The sequence below is a fragment of the Martes martes genome, assembly GCF_963455335.1.
Source record: "Martes martes genome assembly, chromosome: 10".
Lineage (NCBI taxonomy): Eukaryota > Metazoa > Chordata > Mammalia > Carnivora > Mustelidae > Martes > Martes martes.
In genome coordinates this window covers 47,401,224-47,420,890 of record NC_137898.1, presented here as the reverse complement: position 1 = coordinate 47,420,890, position 19,667 = coordinate 47,401,224, and the positions used below count along the sequence as shown (strand labels likewise).

Sequence of the window (19,667 nt, the reverse complement as noted above, 5' to 3'; positions counted from 1 at the left end):
TATGCTTTTACAAGCAATGGAACCATGTATTACCAAACCGTGTTAATAGGAACTCAACCCTTCTTCTCTAGACTTTACGGTAGAGAAGTTACCCCACTGGTACAGGCTTTGAGAACAAAAAGAGAAACAAAGGAGAATGGATATTGATGAAAAATTGAAGTTTTCTTGTCAGCAGATAATTTTAATGCTGTAGAATTGGCATTTACTTTCTGTTGGAGGAAAACTTGACTTTTAAAGATGTCTTTGTGTTTTTTATATCACTCAAAGGAATTTGGAGTCTGATTTTTGTTAATGTCTAATATTTTCCAGGGTAATGAAGCCTTAGAGACATTTAATGCTGGCCAGAGTACCATGCTTATGGAGCAACCTCAGTGTATAAAATAGTTGTGTCGTGCCCCTGAGAGAACTAATGAACCTATTGGGATTCCTAACCACCAAGAAGTATCTTAGACATTGAGGAAGATAGGATTCAGAGAGTTAAGTATTCGTATGCCAGTGTCTGTGTAGGCAAACAGAGTGCCCATTATATCTACTTCAATGGGTGCTTACAACAGGGTTAGACACTAGCATCTTTTATTGAAAAAAGAAATGTTAACCAAGATGCTACAGCTATTCTTTTGTTTGTGGAAAAATGCCTTATAAGCCTTAATTTTTGAAAAAGGAAAAAGGAACCCACTATTCTTATCAGCTTGAGTACAGAAAATAGTTTGTGCATTTTGAATTTGCATTTTGGCCCTTTATTTTTTGCTTACGGCTTACTTTCAGAGATGGTTTTCTTTTATGTTGAGTCTTAAAACATTAAATAATGATTACAGTTATTAAAATATAATAGAAAAGACACACGATCAGTGGTTCCCAATATGTCTTCCAGTGGAAGACTATCAAAAATCTTAAAGTATATATACCATCTACAAGGTGAAGCCTCTTCATAGTTGAACTAAAATGAGTTGGCTTGCTTTTGGCTAGAAGTGTGTCAACTCCAAGTGGTAACTTACTGGTTAGTGTGGTTCACAATTAAGTGAATAAGCAAAATTGAAATTTTAATTCAGTAATATTTTTGGTAGGCAAAATAATATGAAGTATGAGGCCCATGGGGCCATATTTTTTTTTAATTTTTATTTATTTATTTATTTATTTTAAAAGATTTGATTTATTTATTTGACAGAGATCACAATTAGGCAGAGAGAGAGGTGGAAGCAGGCCCCCTGCTGAGCAGAGAGCCCGGTGGGGGCTGGATCCCAAGACCCTGGGATCATGACCTGAGCCAAAGGCAGAGTCTTTAATCCACTGAGCCACCCAGGCGCCCCAGGGCCGTATTTTTTTTTTTTTCCAATTTTTTATTTATTTTCAGCGTAACAGTATTCATTGTTTTTTCACCACACCCAGTGCTCCATGCAATCTGTGCCCTCCCTAATACCCACCACCTGGTTCCCCCACCCTCCCACCCCGCCCCTTCAAAACCCTCAGGTTGTTTTTCAGAGTCCATAGTCTCTCATGGTTCACCTCCCCTTCCAATTTCCCTCAACTCTCCTCTCCATCTACCCTTGTCCTCTATATTATTTGTTATGCTCCACCAATAAGTGAAACCATATGATACTTGACTTTCTCTGTTTGACTTATTTCACTCAGCATAATCTCTTCCAGTCCTGTCCATGTTGCTACAAAAGTTGGGTATTCGTCCTTTCTGATGGAGGCATAATACTCCATAGTGTATATGGACCACATCTTCCTTATCCATTCATCCGTTGAAGGGCATCTTGGTTCTTTCCACAGTTTGGCGACCGTGGCCATTGCTGCTATAAACATTGGGGTACAGATGGCCCTTCTTTTCACTACATCTGTATCTTTGGGGTAAATACCCAGCAGTGCAATTGCAGGGTCATAGGGAAGATCTATTTTTAATTTCCTGAGGAATCTCCACACTGTTCTCCAAAGTGGCTGCACCAGTTTGCATTCCCACCAACAGTGTAAGAGGGTTCCCCTTTCTCCACATCCTCTCCAACACACGTTGTTTCCTGTCTTGCTAATTTTGGCCATTCTAACTGGTGTAAGGTGGTATCTCAATGTGGTTTTGATTTGAATCTCCCTGATGGCTAGTGATGATGAACATTTTTTCATGTGTCTGGTAGCCATTTGTATGTCTTCCTTGGAGAAGTGTCTGTTCATATCTTCTGCCCATTTTTTAATATGATTATCTGTTTTGTGTGTGTTGAGTTTGAGGAGTTCTTTATAGATCCTGGATATCAACCTTTTATCTGTACTGTCATTTGCAAATATCTTCTCCCATTCCGTGGGTTGCCTCTTTGTTTTGATGACTGTTTCTTTTGCTGTGCAGAAGCTTTTTATCTTGATGAAGTCCCAGACGTTCATCTTTGCCTTTGTTTCCTTCGCCTTTGGAGACATATCTTGAAAGAAGTTGCTGTGGCTGATATCAAAGAGGTTACTCCCTATGTTCTCCTCGAGGATTCTGATGGATTCCTGTCTCACGTTGAGGTCTTTTATCCATTTCGAGTTTATCTTTGTGTACGGTGTAAGAGAATGGTCAAGTTTCATTCTTCTACATATAGCTGTCCAGTTTTCCCAGCACCATTTATTGAAGAGACTGTCTTTTTTCCACTGGATATTTTTTCCTGTTTTGTCAAAGATTATTTGACCATAGAGTTGAGGGTCCATATCTGGGCTCTCTACTCTGTTCCACTGGTCCATGTGTCTGTTTTTATGCCAGTACCATGCTGTCTTGGTGATCACAGCTTTGTAGTAAAGCTTGAAATCAGGTAACGTGATGCCACCAGTTTTATTTTTGTTTTTCAACATTTCCTTAGCAATTCGGGGTCTCTTCTGATTCCATACGAATTTTAGTATTATTTGCTCCAGCTCTTTGAAAAATACTGGTGGAATTTTGATTGGAATGGCATTAAAAGTATAGATTGCTCTGGGCAGTATAGACATTTTAACGATGTTTATTCTTCCCATCCAAGAGCATGGAATGGTCTTCCATCTTTTTGTGTCTTCTTCAATTTCTTTTAGGAGTGTTCTGTAGTTCCTCGAGTACAGATCTTTAACCTCTTTGGTTAGGTTTATTCCGAGGTATCTTATGGTTTTTGGTGCTATAGTAAATGGAATCGATTCTCTAATTTGCCTTTCTGTATTTTCATTGTTAGTGTATAAGAAAGCCACTGATTTCTGGACATTGACTTTGTATCCTGCTACATTACTGAATTGCTGTATGAGTTCTAGTAGTTTGGAGGTGGAGTCTTTCGGGTTTTCCATATAAAGAATCATGTCATCTGCGAAGAGAGAGAGTTTGACTTCTTCCTTGCCACTGAGCCACCCAGGCGCCCCAGGGCCGTATTTTTAAAAGCAGTTTGGGTGACTAAAAATATGTAACAAGGAACAGCTCTTTATTGTTCCCTGTTCCCTCGCCCAAGAAATAGGTCCAACATGGATTAAATAGTTGATAGTCTCGAAAGTAATTAGCAGTTATCTCTCCATGCTTTTGGTGGCAGATGATATTTTCTAAAGATGGTTTTAACGATATCTCCCATTTCACATGTCCTTTCAGTGTGATCTTGACTCCTCTTTTCCTGAGTTGGGGTTTATGTCCCTCCCCTTGAATTTGTGGGGTCTTGTGAATCATTTGTAAGCAACAGAGTGCAAGAGAAGTTATACTGTGTGATTCCAAGGCAAAGTTAGAAAAGGTAAGAGAGTTTCCAGCTAACTTACTAGAATCCTGGTCTTGAAGACCTTATCAGCTTTATAAGCAATCTAGCCCGAGATTACCATGCTACAAAGAAGCCCAGACTTTTTTATGTGGAGAGATAAGAAGGATCTAAGATCAGGAGCTAAAACTTTTCAGCCAGAACTGTTTCGTTGAACCCTTTCCAAATTCCTAACTTACAGATAATTGTGAGAGAGATGAAAATGATTATTGCTGTTTTAAGACACTAAGTTTTTGAGTGATTTTGTTATAAAGCTATAGATAATCAGAGCACTGCTTTACCTGAACCTGCTACTATATACTGAGATTTGACCATGTGTAAAATGTAAGGAACACACCCCAGTGATTTGTTCTGGTATCTAACATTAACCTTATTTTGATATTTTACTTTTGTAATGTAAAACTTTTTAAAAAGATTTTATTTATTTATTTGACAGACAGAGATCACAAATAGGCAGAGAGAGAGAGAGAGGAGGAAGCAGGCTCCCTGCTGAGCAGAGAGCCGGATGCGGGGCTTGATCCCAGGACCCTGAGATCATGACCCGAGCTGAAGGCAGAGGCTTTAACGCACTGAGCCACCCAGGCGCCCCCGTAATATAAAACTTTTTTACCCCTTTATCCTGCACCGATTTGGAAAAGCCAGTCCATCTTTAAATATTAAGTAGAGTGTGTTTTGGTAACTGAAGGTATATCTCACATGTTTGGAAATGTCCCTGATATGTTTATTATGGCATGAGAGCATATGCATCATCTTTAGAAGGTCTTTTCACTGTTAATTTTTGTTGGTATTGAGATTGATATTTGGCTTTCTATTAGTTTCCTAGGGCTGCTGTAACAAAGTACCACAAACTGGATGGCTTAAACCAACAGAAATTTATTGTCTCATAGTTCTGGAGGCTAAAATCTGAAATCCATGCTCCCTCTGAAACCTGTAGAGGAGTCCTTCGTTGCCTCCTCTCTGGCTTTTTTGTTGACACTTTTGGTGTTCTTTGGTTTGTAGCTATGTAACTCCAGTCTCTGGTTTTGTTTTCACCTGGAGTTCTCCTTCTTGTGTCTTCACAGGGCCCTCTTCTTATAAGAACACCAGTGATAATTGGATTAGCAATCTACTCTCCTCCAGTGTGATATCATTTACCTTAACTAATTACATCTCCAACTGTCGCATTTCCAAATAAGGTCACATTCTGAGGTACTGGGGGTTAGGAATTCAACATAATCTCTTTTGAAGGAACACAGCCCAAACCATAATAGGACTCAAGGCAGATTGGTATAATTATGTTTTAACCATTTATAAATTTTTATTCCAGAGTAGATGTAAATGAGGTTTTTCATCAGTATCCATGAATTCTGTTCTCTGTATGTTAAGACCCGTTTCCTTCCAGCATGCATAGATAACACACATAGATAATAAAATTTGATGGTAGTTTTTAACTGTTTAGGCTCATTGACCCCCTTGAGAATCTGATAAAAAAGGAGTGGATTCTTTCCCTAGAAAAATGTGCAGATGTATACGTGGGACTGTTTATGTGCACACATATATAAACACACAGCGGTATTTTGCTTGAAACTTTAACATGTTCTTGAACCTCTACCCTATCCCCCCACCTCCAAAGCCTGTTCATGAACTTCTGGATTAGAGATAATTAATTTCTATTGGTTAGAGATACCTAATCCTCATATCCCTTTTAGTGGAAAAACAAGGAAGAAGGGAGGAGGCAGAGAGGTATGTGTGTGTGGGGGGGTTGTATAGGCTCCCCTCACAGTCATTGCAGCTGCATGTGGCTTTCTGGGGGATTTTCATGTTTATGTGATATTTGTCATGTGCTTAGTCTCTTTTCTTCTCGCTCCTGCTGCCCACCCCCATAACCTTTAGCTGAATAAAACTGTAAATCATATACTTTTGAGTAGAGAAGAATAATCTAAGTCCTTTTAGATGTGTACCAGTATATAGAAACAGACTTTTATTTATTTTTTTTACTTTTTTTTTTATATAAACAGACTTTTACATCTTACTACAGTGTGGATTAGCTCATTTTTTTTCTTTTTTAAGATTTTATTTATTTATTTGACAAACAGAGATCCCAAGTAGGCAGAGAGGGAAAGTGGGGGAAAGCAGGCTCCCTGCAGGGCTTGATTCCAGGACCCTGAGATGATGGCCTGAGCTGAAGGCAGAGACTTTAACCCACTGAGCCACCCAGGTGCTCCAGCTCATGGCCTTTTTAAATTCTGTTATTTAAAAAAATTTTTTTAAAGATTTATTTATTTGAGATAGATTGAGTGTGAGAGCACATAGTGGGGAGAGGCAGAGGGGGAGAGGAACTCATGCAGACTCTGCACTGAGCATGGAGCCTGACACTGGGCTGTGGTCTCACTACCCTGAGATCATGATCTGAGTCAAAACCAAGGGTCACCTGAGCGGAAACCAAGAGTGAGACGCCCAAGCAGCTGTAACACTCAGGTGCCCCAATTCTGTGTTATTTTTTGGACTATTTTATCAAAGTTATTTTGAAAAAGCTAGTTGTCTAGGGTTCTGAGTCTGCAACAGGAGTGTATTTTGTGCTCTTCTTCACTTGTTGCCTTTTCTCCAAAATAATATTGCCCAAATGTCACCCCAGAACATCTTAATGGGCTTTCCTTTTAAAAATACAGATTTTTTTATTTTACATGCCTTAAAACAGGCTATAGGTTATGTTTTGATTTTGCATTTAGCCACGGGCATATTTTTATTTCTGAAGGCTGGCATTCATGTATATCAAACAAGTATTTACTGTTTTACACTGATACACGTGGTAGGTCTAGACGTAGTGAAATCACAGGTGATGAATTTTCAGACCACACTGGTTTCCCATTGATTTGTGTTCATTTTTCTGAATATGAAATGCTGGAAATCATTATTTAGAATAGGGGTTAGCAAACTGTGGTTTTCACACTGCCTTCCTCCTTTTGTGAATGAAGTCTTATTGGAACACATCTATACCCATTCGTTTACTTATGGCTGATTTTGTGCCCCAAATGGCAGAATTGAGTAGTTGATATAAAGATTGTATGGCCCACAGAATTGAAAATATTTATTACCTAACCCTTTACAGAAAACCTTTGCTAACTGTTGATACAGAATATTTTTAAGTCCCCGGTTTCTTTTTTTTTTTTTTTTTCTTACTTTCTTACTTTTTTAGGGTTCTTTAATTTTTTTTTTTCTTACTTTCCAGTGATGGAATCTGAAGGATATTAAAAGACCATCTGTAGAGCTCTACTTTTTATCTGGCGCCTGAATTTTTTCAGCTATTCTTTCCAGGTGGTCGTCTAGCTTAGAGGCCTAGGACTGTGAGACAAACAGCATTGAATGTGCTGTGTTAAACACAGAAGAATGACCTCTGAATGGGAGTCAGTCATTAACTCCCAATGAAAAGATAGGTGAAATATCTTAATCTTTGTCTTTTAGGTCTCCCTTCTGTCTCCATTGGTAGGTTTTGACTTTGGCTTTGTTTACATGGTGAAGGTACAGAGGAACCAGATTTTAAGAGGAAGACAACTAAGTTGGACCCTACTTCAAGGTACAACTGTTAATTTGTAGAAGTTTATAGGAAAGTAGATTGAGTGGTTAGACATTAACTTGAGACGTTCATATTCAGTGCTTAATTGCCCTAAATAAATTTGTAACTGCTAAAACAGAACTTAGTCCTTTTTTTTTTTTTTTAAAGATTTTATTTATTTGACAGAGAGAGATCACAGGTAGGCAGAGAGGCAGGCAGAGAGAGAGGGGGAAGCAGGCTCCCCACCGAGCAGAGAGCCTGATGTGGGGCTTGATCTCAGTACCCCGAGATCAAGACCTGAGCCGAATTCAGAGGCTTAACCCACTGAGCCACCCAGGCTCCCCGAACTTAGTCCTTACAAATAAAGAAAGATTTGTCAGATTTTATAATTTGTGTTAAAATTGCTGGTACAGAAAGAAACACGTACAGATAGAACAAGTCTAGACTTCACTGCAGAGCTGTATTTGGTAGTTATACGTACTTGACTACTTAGTGAATGTGGTGGACATAGGCGATCTCTCAGGAGATGGGAGAGAGGGGTATTTGATCCCAAGGTCAACATTATCTGGAGGGGGAATGAATTTCTTGCATTCCATTCTTGAAATCCAGCCTGTTAAGAGTCTTGTTCTTCAACAGTTTCATAGTTATCATCTGGTTTTTAATCTAATGGGTTTTCCCATCTAATAAAGAAGTGGATGAAAATGTAAGTAATAAAGATTAGCAGAAGAAAGATAATACCTTTTTTTTTCCTTCACAACACTACCCTTTTATTTACACTTTTAAATTTATCAGGTGGGACTCACTGTTTCTCTGTCTCTGTCTCCCTGTCTGTCTCTTGCCACTCTAATATCTTGAGAGTGTACTTTTTGCTTAAATAAACCTTCCTGCTTGTGTCGCTCAAAAAAAAAATTGTCAAACTTTTTTCTAACAGATGAACATGAGTTTGTAAATAGTTAGAAGACAAAAGAGAGTGGAGACTGGCTAATTGAGAGGAAAATTTGTGCTTTCAGATTTTTTTTGGTACCCTCTGACTTTTCTATTTTATAAAAAATGTTTTAAAAATATATAACCCATGTACGTAGTACATAATTGAAAAATGCACAGAAGGATATGTAGTGAAAAGTAAATGCTCATCATCTCTATTCCACACTTGTTGAGTTCTCCCTCCCAGAGGTAACCATCATTACCAGTTTTGGGGAGGGTGGTTGCCAGAAGTAATCTGTGTATTTAATAAGCATGTACATACTTTTTTCTATTCCTTTCTTCATAAAAATTGGTGTATCATATGGTGTTTTACTTCTTGACTTTTAAAATTTATCGTGAGTGCTATTGCATATCAATATATATAAGTTGAACCATCTCATTCTTTTTTTAGATGCAGAGTATGCCATTATAGTAATATACCACTTGGTTTGCTCAATCACCTGTTGGTGAACTTTTAGGTTTTCAGCCTTTTGGAATCAGTACAGGGTTGGGAGGGGTGGGCAGTGGCCCATGAACTTGGTTCTAAATTGGACTGGTAACAGTATTTGAGGTGTGAAATTTTATGCCTTAAGGAACTCGAGTAGGCGTCTTTGGATACAGCTTTATCACTGTAATGTTTCATTTCCAAGGGTCCAGAGGTCCAGAACTTATTAGGATTGAAATAGAATTTCCGAATAGAGGCTCTAGGTTTAGGGACAGATTCTGGGGAGAGGGAACTGGGAAGCGCTAGGCAGACTATGAGGAGTTCACCCAGGAGGAACAGTCAGCTTTATGGCTTAGTGGGAACACAATGTGACCCAGGAACTGGAACAGAAACTCAGGATCTTGGTCTATGCCAGGGGTCTACAAATTTTCTGTTTAAGGGCTACACAGTAAATATTTTACGCTTTGTGGGCTGTAAAATCTCTGTTGTAAGTACTCAGCTCCTTTGTTGAAGTATAAAAGCAAGCATGGGTAATTCACAAGGCTGGGTGTTGCTGTGTTCCAACAAAATTTTATTTATAAAAAACAAAATTAGAAGAGATTTGGCTCTGGGGCAATTGTTTGCCACCCTTTGGTCTAGACTCACACTATGAGAATAGGGAATTAACTGCAGCTTTTTGAAAGGTAGGTGTCTCAGAAGCTCATGTACCAAATAATAGAAGGCCAGATTTAAGGCAGCAGATACTCTATACATCCCACTTTGCTGGTAAAACCAGGTTTCTGAAAGTTCTGCCAGAGTTTTTCTCCCTAACAGTGCAGCAGTACCTTGGGTGGGGCCTTTAGGCTGAAGTTCTTTATTCCCTGAGGTGGACAGGTACAAGGTTCTGAAGGTTAGGATTAAGGGTTTTTTAAAATCCCTGCCTGTTACTTCTTCCCTTTTACCTTGAAAATGGACTGGGCAGTGTTTCTCAAAGTTTGGATTCCAGTCAGCCTGCCTTAAATCAACTGTGGTTCCTGAATTTGGAAAGGGCTCTTGTGGAACTGTTCACAACTATAAAAGATGTAATTATGTGTCCAGTCTTTTGCATATTACATTTAATCTTCACACAAATGCTATGAAGTGAAGAGGAGGTTGGGTATGTATGCTATCTGTATTGCAGAAATGAGAAAACCAAAGAACCGAATAGGTAAGTAACTTCACCCCCAAGATAAATAGGTGTACCTGGACTTCAGCCCAGCCTGGCTAGACCCAGAGCCAAGGATTCCTGTTATATCATGGCATCAGGTTATATGAAAGGCTTGTTCCCACAAAGGGCCTGCGTTATTTACCAGGAAACAGTTTATGGCAGAGACTGATTTCAAACAGTACTGAAAATGGGTTCACTAGAGATTTAGTTTCCTGCTTATGTAGTAGAGGAAACGTTTTTCTTCTGCCCTCTTTGATTCTATGACTGGTGCCTGCTAATTAAACTGACAAAAGACAGATTAACAGGAGGAAGGGAGTGTGTGTATGTGTGTGTATATTTTTATACATACATATATATATATATATAAAAAAATATACACACACATACACACACCCCCTTCCTCCTGTTAATCTGTCTTTTGTCTTTATATATATATATATATATATACACACACACACACATATATATATATATATACACTTTTAAAAAATGTGCACGAGGGTTTTCATGTAGCAGAAAAGACAAGAAAACCGAAAGAGAGGTGGTAAGATTTGAAAGGTTATATACCATATTAACAAAGGGTGATAAATTATGAAGTGATGGGTGGGAGAATGGGTGAAATAGGTGATGGGAATTAAAGAGTACACTTAAAATGAACACTGAGCAATGTATAGAATTTTTGAATCACTGTGTTGTACACCTGAAACTAATATAACACTTTATGTCAACTATACTGGAATGAAAATAAAAACAATTAAAAAAAATAAAGTTAATTAAAAATGCAAAATAATTATGGAGAAGTGGCTAGACAAAGGAAAAGGAGTTCAAGCTTCTAGAAGCAGTAAATTGTAGGAAGGTAAATATATGGGAAAAGTAATAGAAGATAGGGGTTATTTTAGTAAGGTTTGTTGTGCACACTCATCTCAGTGCTACATTTATTTACATCATCTTCTTGGCCATAAAACTCCCCCAGAGTCCTCATTATGGCAGTCCTCATTTCTCAAAAGTTCCTGCTTTTAGTGAGGTAGGGGAAGCTCAGGAAAGACTTCTTTCTGCATCTGTTAGATCTCTATTGCCTAGAGCTCAAAGTAATCCATATGCCAAAGTGACATACTTTAAGGTATATATTCTGATCTGCCATGCTCCCTCACACAGCATTTCTATTTGTCACAGCTATGTACCTTACATGTTTTCCAAATTCAGTGATCCTTAGGATAACTTTGGTATAGGTATTTGTAGAAACATGTTTGAATTTGTTATTTAGCTTAAGCAAGACCCCAGAGCTTCTTGTCTCCTACCCTTAAATGACCTCTCCTGACCTGTGTTTTTTATTGCTAATACTCCAATGAATGATTTTATCTAAGTAAGGTCTTTCAGGGGTTTGGGTGGAGCAGAGTTGGAAATAAATCCACTAACCCTTGATAAGTGTTTATTTCTTAACCTGAGGATAATGTCTTTTTCATTCAGACTGATATTGACAATAATTAAGCCCAACTAAATGGTCTTTGAGGCAGTTGACCTCTTCTGCTCTCTTTGTTGACTGCCTCTGGAATTCTTGGGGAAGTCCTGGTAAACTCTAATTGCCTTTAAATTTTAATTAAGAGTCTACCTGAACCAGTTAATATTTACATTTCTAATCACACAGATTAGAATGTTAGTTAGTTAGGCCCATCAATTCCTGTTGTGGAATAATGTGGAAATTTCAGGATTCTTCAGCCAGAATTTGCCTTATTTCATACGTTAAAATTTCTGTGAAGCAGATTTATGACTGTTATATGCCAGGAAGGCTCTGTAGTGAAGAGTGATAATTCTGTTTCCTCCTGTAGGGAATTGTACAAAATGAAATGGACCCTCAAGACCATCTTTTCCAGCCCCTCTGCTTTCTCTGAACTTCTCTTCCAGTGCTCACATTCAGTCCTTACCCATGAGTTGATGCATTTGGCTTACCTCACAGGACAAGTAGAAACTTTATCCATCACACCCCCCACTCCCACCCCTGCCCCGAAAATGTGGGATTTAGTTTGAAGATACTGGTTTAGTTTGGCTCTGCCCACAGGTGTGCTGAGCAACCTAAGGCAGGAGGATTACTAAAGACACTTGCAGGAGATTTGTGCTTCCCTTTGTTATGTATTTTTTTTTTAAAGATTTTATTTATTTATTTGACAGAGATCACAAGTAGGCAGAGAGAGAGAGAGAGAGAGAGGAAGGGAAGCAGGCTCCCTGCTGAGCAGAGAGCCAGATGCAGGGCTCGATCCCAGGACCCTGGGATCATGACCCGAGCCAAAGGCAGAGGCTTTAACCCACTGAGCCACCCAGGCGCCCCTGTTATGTATTTTTCACATCACTGGTGAGTCTTCTGTAAAACTTGGCTTCAAGCCTTTGGAATTGCCGCTTATTCCTTCCTCCCACCATGCCCTCTCTCTAGTTAATTGTTCACATTTGTCTTTCTGCTTAGCAAGTGTCTGAAACAACTAGTTGACAGAGTATTGAGAGTTTTAATTACAGTTGTTTTTACCTCTAATACAGAGAAAAGAATCCCCATTTCTTGACACCGAAGAGCTACCTTTTTCTTCTTTGCTAGATTTCTTGTGGTTTTCTGGTTATTTTAATACCCCAGTTTCTCACTTTTTAGTAGCTTTATCTTTTGAAAGATCTCTTAAAAAAAAAAGTTGAAATGGGAGAGAGAGGACCTGGTCTTTACTCAGTTTATCTTAACTAAGTTTCGTTCTTTTTTTCTTTTTTCTTTTTTAAAGATTTTATTTATTATATGACAGAGAGAGACACAGCGAGAGAGGGAACACAAGCCGGGGGAGTGGGAGAGGGAGAAGCAGGCTTCCCGCTGAGCAGGGAGCCCGATGCCAGGACCGTGGGATCGTGACCTGAGCCGAAGGCAGAGGTTTTAACCCACTGAGCCACCCAGGCGCCCCCCTTAACTAAGTTTCTAAAACTAATCAAGACAAGATGATTAGCCTTCCACTAATACTAGGACATTTATTATGAGAGTATAGTTGTGTTACAAAGGTGCAGTTTATATTGACCGAATGAGTGCTATTTAGGAAGTTCTCTGGTTTCTCCCGTTTGTGGCCATTTCAGGCTTTTTTGTCTTTAAGACCTATTGCATGTTCTCTTTTTACAGATAAGGAAACAGGTTCAGAGTAGTAATTTTATCTTAGGATCTGTGGCCAAAGTGGCAGCATCTGGACTTGAAGTGAGTGAATGTAGGAAGTGTATATATCTCGATTTTTAAAGTACATTTGTAATATGTTTTCTTAATATAAATATAAATACATAATGTAAAACCACTGGGAGAACCCACTCTAGCAAGAAAACCTTGAAAGTAATAGTGATACTTGGTACCCAGCATTTTTACTGGTCTTTAACTTTGGAACCATAAGAGAGGGGGTGTTTTGGTTTTGTTTTGTTTTTTGTTTTTGTAATTGAAATATAATTAACACACAATATTACATTAGTTTCAGGTGTACAACATACTAATGCAACAAGTATGTATGTTATACTATGCTTACCACAAGTATAGCCACCAACTGTCACCATACAACTCTATTATAATACCATTGACTGAATTCTTTATGCTGTACCTTTTATCCCTGTGACTTATTCACTCCGTGACTGGAAGCCTCTCTACCTCTCACTCTCCTTCACCCATTTTTGTTTATTCCCCTGGCCCTCTGCTCTGACAGCCACTAGTCTTTTTCTGTATTTTTGGGTCTGTTTCTACTCTTTGTTTATTCATTTGTTTTGTTTTTTTTAGATTTCACATATGAGTTGAAATCATATGGTATTTGTCTTTCTCTGTCAGACTCATTTCACTGAGCATAATCCTCTCAAGGTCCATCCTTGTTGTCCCGGTGCCAAGATCTCATTCTTTTTTAGGTTGAGTAATGTTCCATGGTATGTATATATATGTGTGTACGTGTGTGTGTATATATACATGTGTGTGTGCACTCACCACATCACCTTTCCTGATTCATCTGTGGAGACTTAGGTTGCTTCCGTATCTTGGCTATTTTGAGTATTGCTGCAGTGAACATAGGAGTGCAGATCTTTCTGAATTAGTGTTTTTGTTTTCTTTGGGTAAATACCCAGTAGTAGAATTATTGAATCATAGGGTAACTGTGTTTTTAATTTTTAAAGGACCCTCCAAACTCTTTTCCATAGTGGTTGCGGCAAATTACGTTCTCCTCAATCGTGCAGGAGGAGGGTTCCGTTTTCTTCATGTTCTCACCAACATTGTTATTTTTTGTCTTTTTGATACTAATTGTTCTGACAGTTATGAGGTGATAGCTCATTGTGGCTTTGATTTGCGTTTCCCTGATAATTTGTGATGTTGGGCATCTTTTTCACCTGCCTGTTGGTCATCTACATGTTTGTTGGAGAAATGTCTATTCAGGTCCTCTGCCCATTTTGAATTGGATTTTTTGTGGTTTTTGGTGTTGAGTTGTAGAAGTTCTTTATGTATTTTGGGTATATCATTTGCAAGTGTCTTCTCCCATTTAGTACGTTTCCTTTTCATTTTATTGATGGTTTCTTTGCTGTGCAAAAGCTTTTTATTTTGGCATAGTCTCAGTAGTTTATTTTTGCTTTTGTTGCTCTTGCCTAAGGCTACAGAAAAATATTGCTAAGGCTGAAGTCAAAGAGATTACTGCCTGTGTTTTTTTCTAGGAGTTTTATGGTTTCAGGTTTCACATTTAAGTTGTTAATCAGTTTTGAGTTTAGTTTTGTGCATGGATTAAGAAAGTGGTCCAGTTTCTTTCGTCGCATTTAGGTGCCCAGCTTCTCAATACCGTTTGTTGAACAAACTTTTACCCATTGTGTATTCTTGCTTTCTTTGTCATAGATTAATAGACCATATAAGCATGGGTTTATTTCTGAGCCCTCTTTTGTTGCATTAATTTATGTATCTCTTTTTGTGCCAGTACCATACTGTTTTGATTACTACAGCTTTGTAGTGTGTCCTAAAATCTGTGATTGTGATACATCCAACTTTGTTCTTCTTTCTCAAGATTGCTTTGGCTTATTCAGGGTCTTTTGTGGTTCCATACAAATTTTAGTATTTGTTCTAGTTCTGTGAGGATAAGGTGTTTTTTTGAAGAAAATACTCAGCTGCCACTGTTAAGTGATGTTTTCTATAAGGCAGCTCAAGAACAGTAAAAATAAATATGAATCACATTTCATAGCCCTTCCGCCCCAGCACGCAGGAATGATAATACCGCTGTTCTTCCTCAGGATTGAAAGCTGCAGCTACTTTTCAGCATATGACAGGAGCTTTAGATATCTTGCTATGTAGTAGAATCACACAGTCGGAATTAAAACAGCATGCTCTAGAAAGATGGGCAGCATTTTCTTTCCTGGCTTCCGCCTTTCTAGTAGCTTCTGGCTATGTTGGCAGGACTATGTGGAAGATGTGACAAGTCTGGACTTGCCTTCAAAGAATTCTCATTTGTGCTGGCTTTGCCATTAAATTAGTATAAGGGTGAAATAAATGTATTGATAGATGGGGGAAATCAAGAATACCTAGACATAGAGTTTAAAAATACTTAGTGCCTTTAAAGTTTTTGGTAGCATTGTGATAAACGGGGAGGCTTGTGGGAATTCTTTTCTTTCTTCTGTGAAGAAAATCATGTAAGTCACATGTAAATAGCTTTGGGCTAGTTACCTGAAACTGGTAAGAAGCAGTTTCATTCTTCAGCCTTCTTAGCAAACAACCTTTATATTGCTAAGCTTGAGGAGAAAGAATTAAGTTTGGTAAAAATTTTCTGCTATTTGGTGTTAACAGATTTGTTACTTAGGCTTCGGAGGGAAGTTGTCTTTGTAGATGAGGAAAGAAAGTATGTAGTTTGTTTGTTTAGGCTTGAGACAATCACATATTCAGGCTGTAAATCCTCAATTATAAAAGGGAAAACTGCCTGATATCTTTTTTTGTTTTAAATGCATATGTATACCTGTGGCAGACTTTCTTGTGGCTGGTGTCTTGTAGGTGCTTAATAAACATTTATTGAATAAATTCTTACATGTGAAAAAAATGAAGCTTAGAGAATCAGATGACTTGTTCTAGGTCATGTTCTCAGTACACTGTGGTTAACATATAATTAGTGTGTAATTGTTATTAATCTCTACCAGATTTGTTAGGTATGTTGATGCGCAGTTTTCTTCATATCTTCCCTATGAGGTTATTAACATTTTAACTTTAATATGCTGTTGTTTTAATTAGGCTTTTGGTCACTGAAATTTTGAAACAGTCTTATTTAGACCTGAAGCTGGTTATAACCGTATAATTTATTGTGCAAACTGAAACACTTCAGAGGGCTCTACTCAAAGTCAAGTTGGGATAGCATGTGTAAACTAGTTTGTTCCAGGCAAACGAGGATGTGACGTATGGTTACATGATGTTTTTATTTTTAAAGTGTGTAGCAGGGGCGCCTGGGTGGCTCAGTGGGTTAAAGCCTCTGCCTTCGGCTCAGGTCATGGTATTAGGGTCTTGGGATCGGGCTCTCTGCTCAGCAGGGAGCCTGCTTCCCCCCTCTCTCTACCTCCCTCTCTGCCTACTTGTGATCTCTCTCTGTCAAATAAATAAATAAAATCTTAAAAAAAAAAAAAGTGTGTAGCATATTTTCAGAAAGTCTTACCAGTATCTCAGAAGCCTCCCTCATACTGCCTTCTGGTCACTACTGGTCGTTCTGACTTTTAACTGATGAGTTTTACCTGTTTTTGAACTTTCTGTAAATGACACTATATAGTATACACTTTGTGCGGCTTGCTTCTTTGACTCCGTGTTCTCTTTGTGAGCCCCACATATGCTGTATGTAGTGATTGTTCCTTCATTTCATTGTTTTTAAATATTCCATTGTATGAATATACTATAATGTATACAGAATATTGTTGACAGACGTTCGGGTCGTTTTAATTTGGGGCTATTAGGAACGGTGCTCCTATAAACATATTTGTTTATGAGTCTTTTGGTGAGCATATGTACTTATTTCTGTTTGGGTGTATAGTTAGGAGTGGAATTGCTAAGTCATATGGTATGTTAAGTGTTCAGCCCCAGTAGATAATACCACTTTTGCTAAGTGTTAAACCCTGTCTATGCTTCCTTAGCAGTAGATGAGAGTTCCAATTTCTCTGTGTCCTTACCAATACTATGTATTGTCTTTTTCATTTTAGCCATGTTGGGGACAGTGTAGTGGGATCAAATTATGATTTTATCTTGAAAACTAATGAAGGGGAGCCCCTTTTCATGTGCTAATAGGTTATTTGGATCTTCTTTGGTAATGCCATTTTGATGCTCTCCTTTATGCTCCTTGAAGCATTTCCCATTTTTCTATTGGTTTATCTCCTGTCCCTATTGAGTTGTAGTTCTTTTTATATTCTGGATAGTAATCAGTTGTCATTATACATACTACAGGTATGTTTTACTCTAATTTGCCTTTTCTCTTTATTAATAGTATTGTGGGATGAACTCAGTTTTAGTGTCTTCCAGTTTATCAATATTTTTCTTTTCTGGTTAGCAATTCTTGTGTCCATTTAATAAGTGTTTGCCTACTCCAAGATCATGGAGATGTCCTCTGTCATCCTCTAGATATGTAATTATTTTACCTTTCACATTTAGGTGTATAGTCTATCTAGAATTCATGTTTGTGTGTGTGTGTGTGTGTGCGTGTGGTGTGAGATAGAAGTCAGGATTCATTTTATATAAGGATAGTGAATTGACTGCACTATTCTATCTTTGTTCCAAAAACACATTCCCGTCGCTCTATACATCTTGTTGTTTTCAATTAAAGATTTTATTTATGACACAGAGAGATAGCGAGAGAGAGGACACAAGGACAGGGGAGAGGGAGAGGGAGAAGCAAGCTTCCTGTTGAGCAGGGAGCCGATGTGGGGCTCTATCCCAGGATGCTGGGATCGTTACCTGAGCTGAAGGCAATTGCTTAACGACTGAGCCACCCAGGCACCCCATACATCTTTGTGACATGGTAACGAATTTCTCCAGCTTTGCTGTTCTTAGTGCTTGTCTTGGCTATTCTGGTCCTTTTCTAGTTCCATAGCATTTTAGAATCTTAGTTTCCATCCACTTGTAAAACAACTTAGAGTTTGATTGGGATTGTATTGAACCTAAGGATGGTGAACTGATGTTGTATAAAGATGTCTTCTAATCCAGGAATGTACATTGCATATCTCTTTATTTAGGTATTGTTTAATTTCCCTGTGTTTTGTAGTTTTCAGAAGAAGGATCTTAAATATCTTTCAGATTTATTTCTAACTTTTGGTAGTTTAAAAAAACAATTTATTGAGATAAAATTTAGACACTATATTAATCATTTTATTTTTGAATTTTTTATTTTTTTAAAGATCTTATTTATTTGTCAGAGAGAGAGAGAACAGAGGCAGAGGGAGAAGCAGGCTCCCCACTGAGCAAGGAGCCTGTTGGGGAACTCTATTCCAGGACCCTGGGATCATGACCTGAGTTGAAGGCAGACGCTTAAATGACTGAGCCACCCAGGTGTCCCTATATTAACCTTTTATTTTATTTTATTTTTAAAGATTTTATTTATTTATTTGAGAGAGAGTGAGAGAGAGCATGAAAGTGGGATGAGGGGCAAAGGGAGAAACAGACTCCTCACTGAGCGGGGAGTACGATGTGGGGCTCCATCTGATGTGGGGCTCCACCCAGGGACTCCGGGATCATGACCTGAGCCCAAGGCAGAGGCTTAACCAACTGAGCCACCCAGTTGCCACTAACCATTTTAAAGTGAAACAGTGTTGAACAACCACCACCTCTGTCTAGGTCCAAAACATTTCCATCACTGCAGAGTAAAACTCTGTAAGCAGTTTCTCTTCACTACCCATGCTCCTCACCCCTCAGCCCCTGCCAACCACCACCAATCTATATTCTGTCTATATGGATTGATTTATTCTGGATATTTCTATACATGAAATCAGTGCAGTGTGTGATGTTTTGTATCTGGATTATTTCACTTAGAATGTTTTTGAAGTTCATTTCCCTAGTGCAGTGTGTGCCAGTTTGTCTTTCCTTTTTATGGCTGAATAGTATTTCATTGCAGGTGTATGCTGTTATTTGTTTATCCGTTTATCTGTTAATGGACATTTTGAGCTATTTGTACTTTCTTGCTGTTGCAGACAGTGCTGCTGTAAAAATAGGCATGTACGTGGACTTGAGTACCTGTTGTCAGTTTTTTAGGAGTGGAATTGCAAGGTCATACAATTCTGTGTTTAACTTTTTAAGGCACCACTAACCTTTCCCACAGCACCTGAACCGTTTTAATTCCCACAAGCAGTATACATGGGTTCTCTCTTTACTCATCAGTACTGGCTATTTTCCATAGTGTTTTGGATGGTGTGATAAGTGTTATAGTTTTTTGTTGTTGTTACTTCATTTTCTGTGTTGCTGATATATAGAAATACATTTGCTTTTTTCATGTAAAACTTAAATTTTGTGAGCTTCTTAAATTCACTTAATTTAAATAGTTTATGTATTTATTGGATTTTCTCTGTTCATCTGAATTTCTGATTTTCACAGGCTTTCTTACTCTTCTGTTCCTTTTCCATAGTAGTTTGTTTATTTTATGGATGCAATATTCTTGTGAATGGCTTGAAAAATTTCTATTAGAATTTAAATTCTTTTTTCCATTTTTCATTCCCTTCATTTCCTTTGTGATTGATTCTGTTGCTTTTCATTTTGATCCTTAATTTTGTTAGGCATTTCTTAAATATCTGGTGATCCTTGGTTATCTATTCATATTTATGAAGGACCAGGATGACTGGTTTTGGTGGTTCATACTGGCT

At 38.1% G+C, this 19,667-nt stretch overlaps 1 protein-coding gene across 3 annotated transcripts in view; it reads left to right on the top strand.

The window, feature by feature from the left end:
- FAR1 (fatty acyl-CoA reductase 1) overlaps positions 1–19,667 on the top strand; it is a 67,734-nt gene that overhangs the window by 13,031 nt on the left and 35,036 nt on the right. The window lies entirely within an intron of this gene.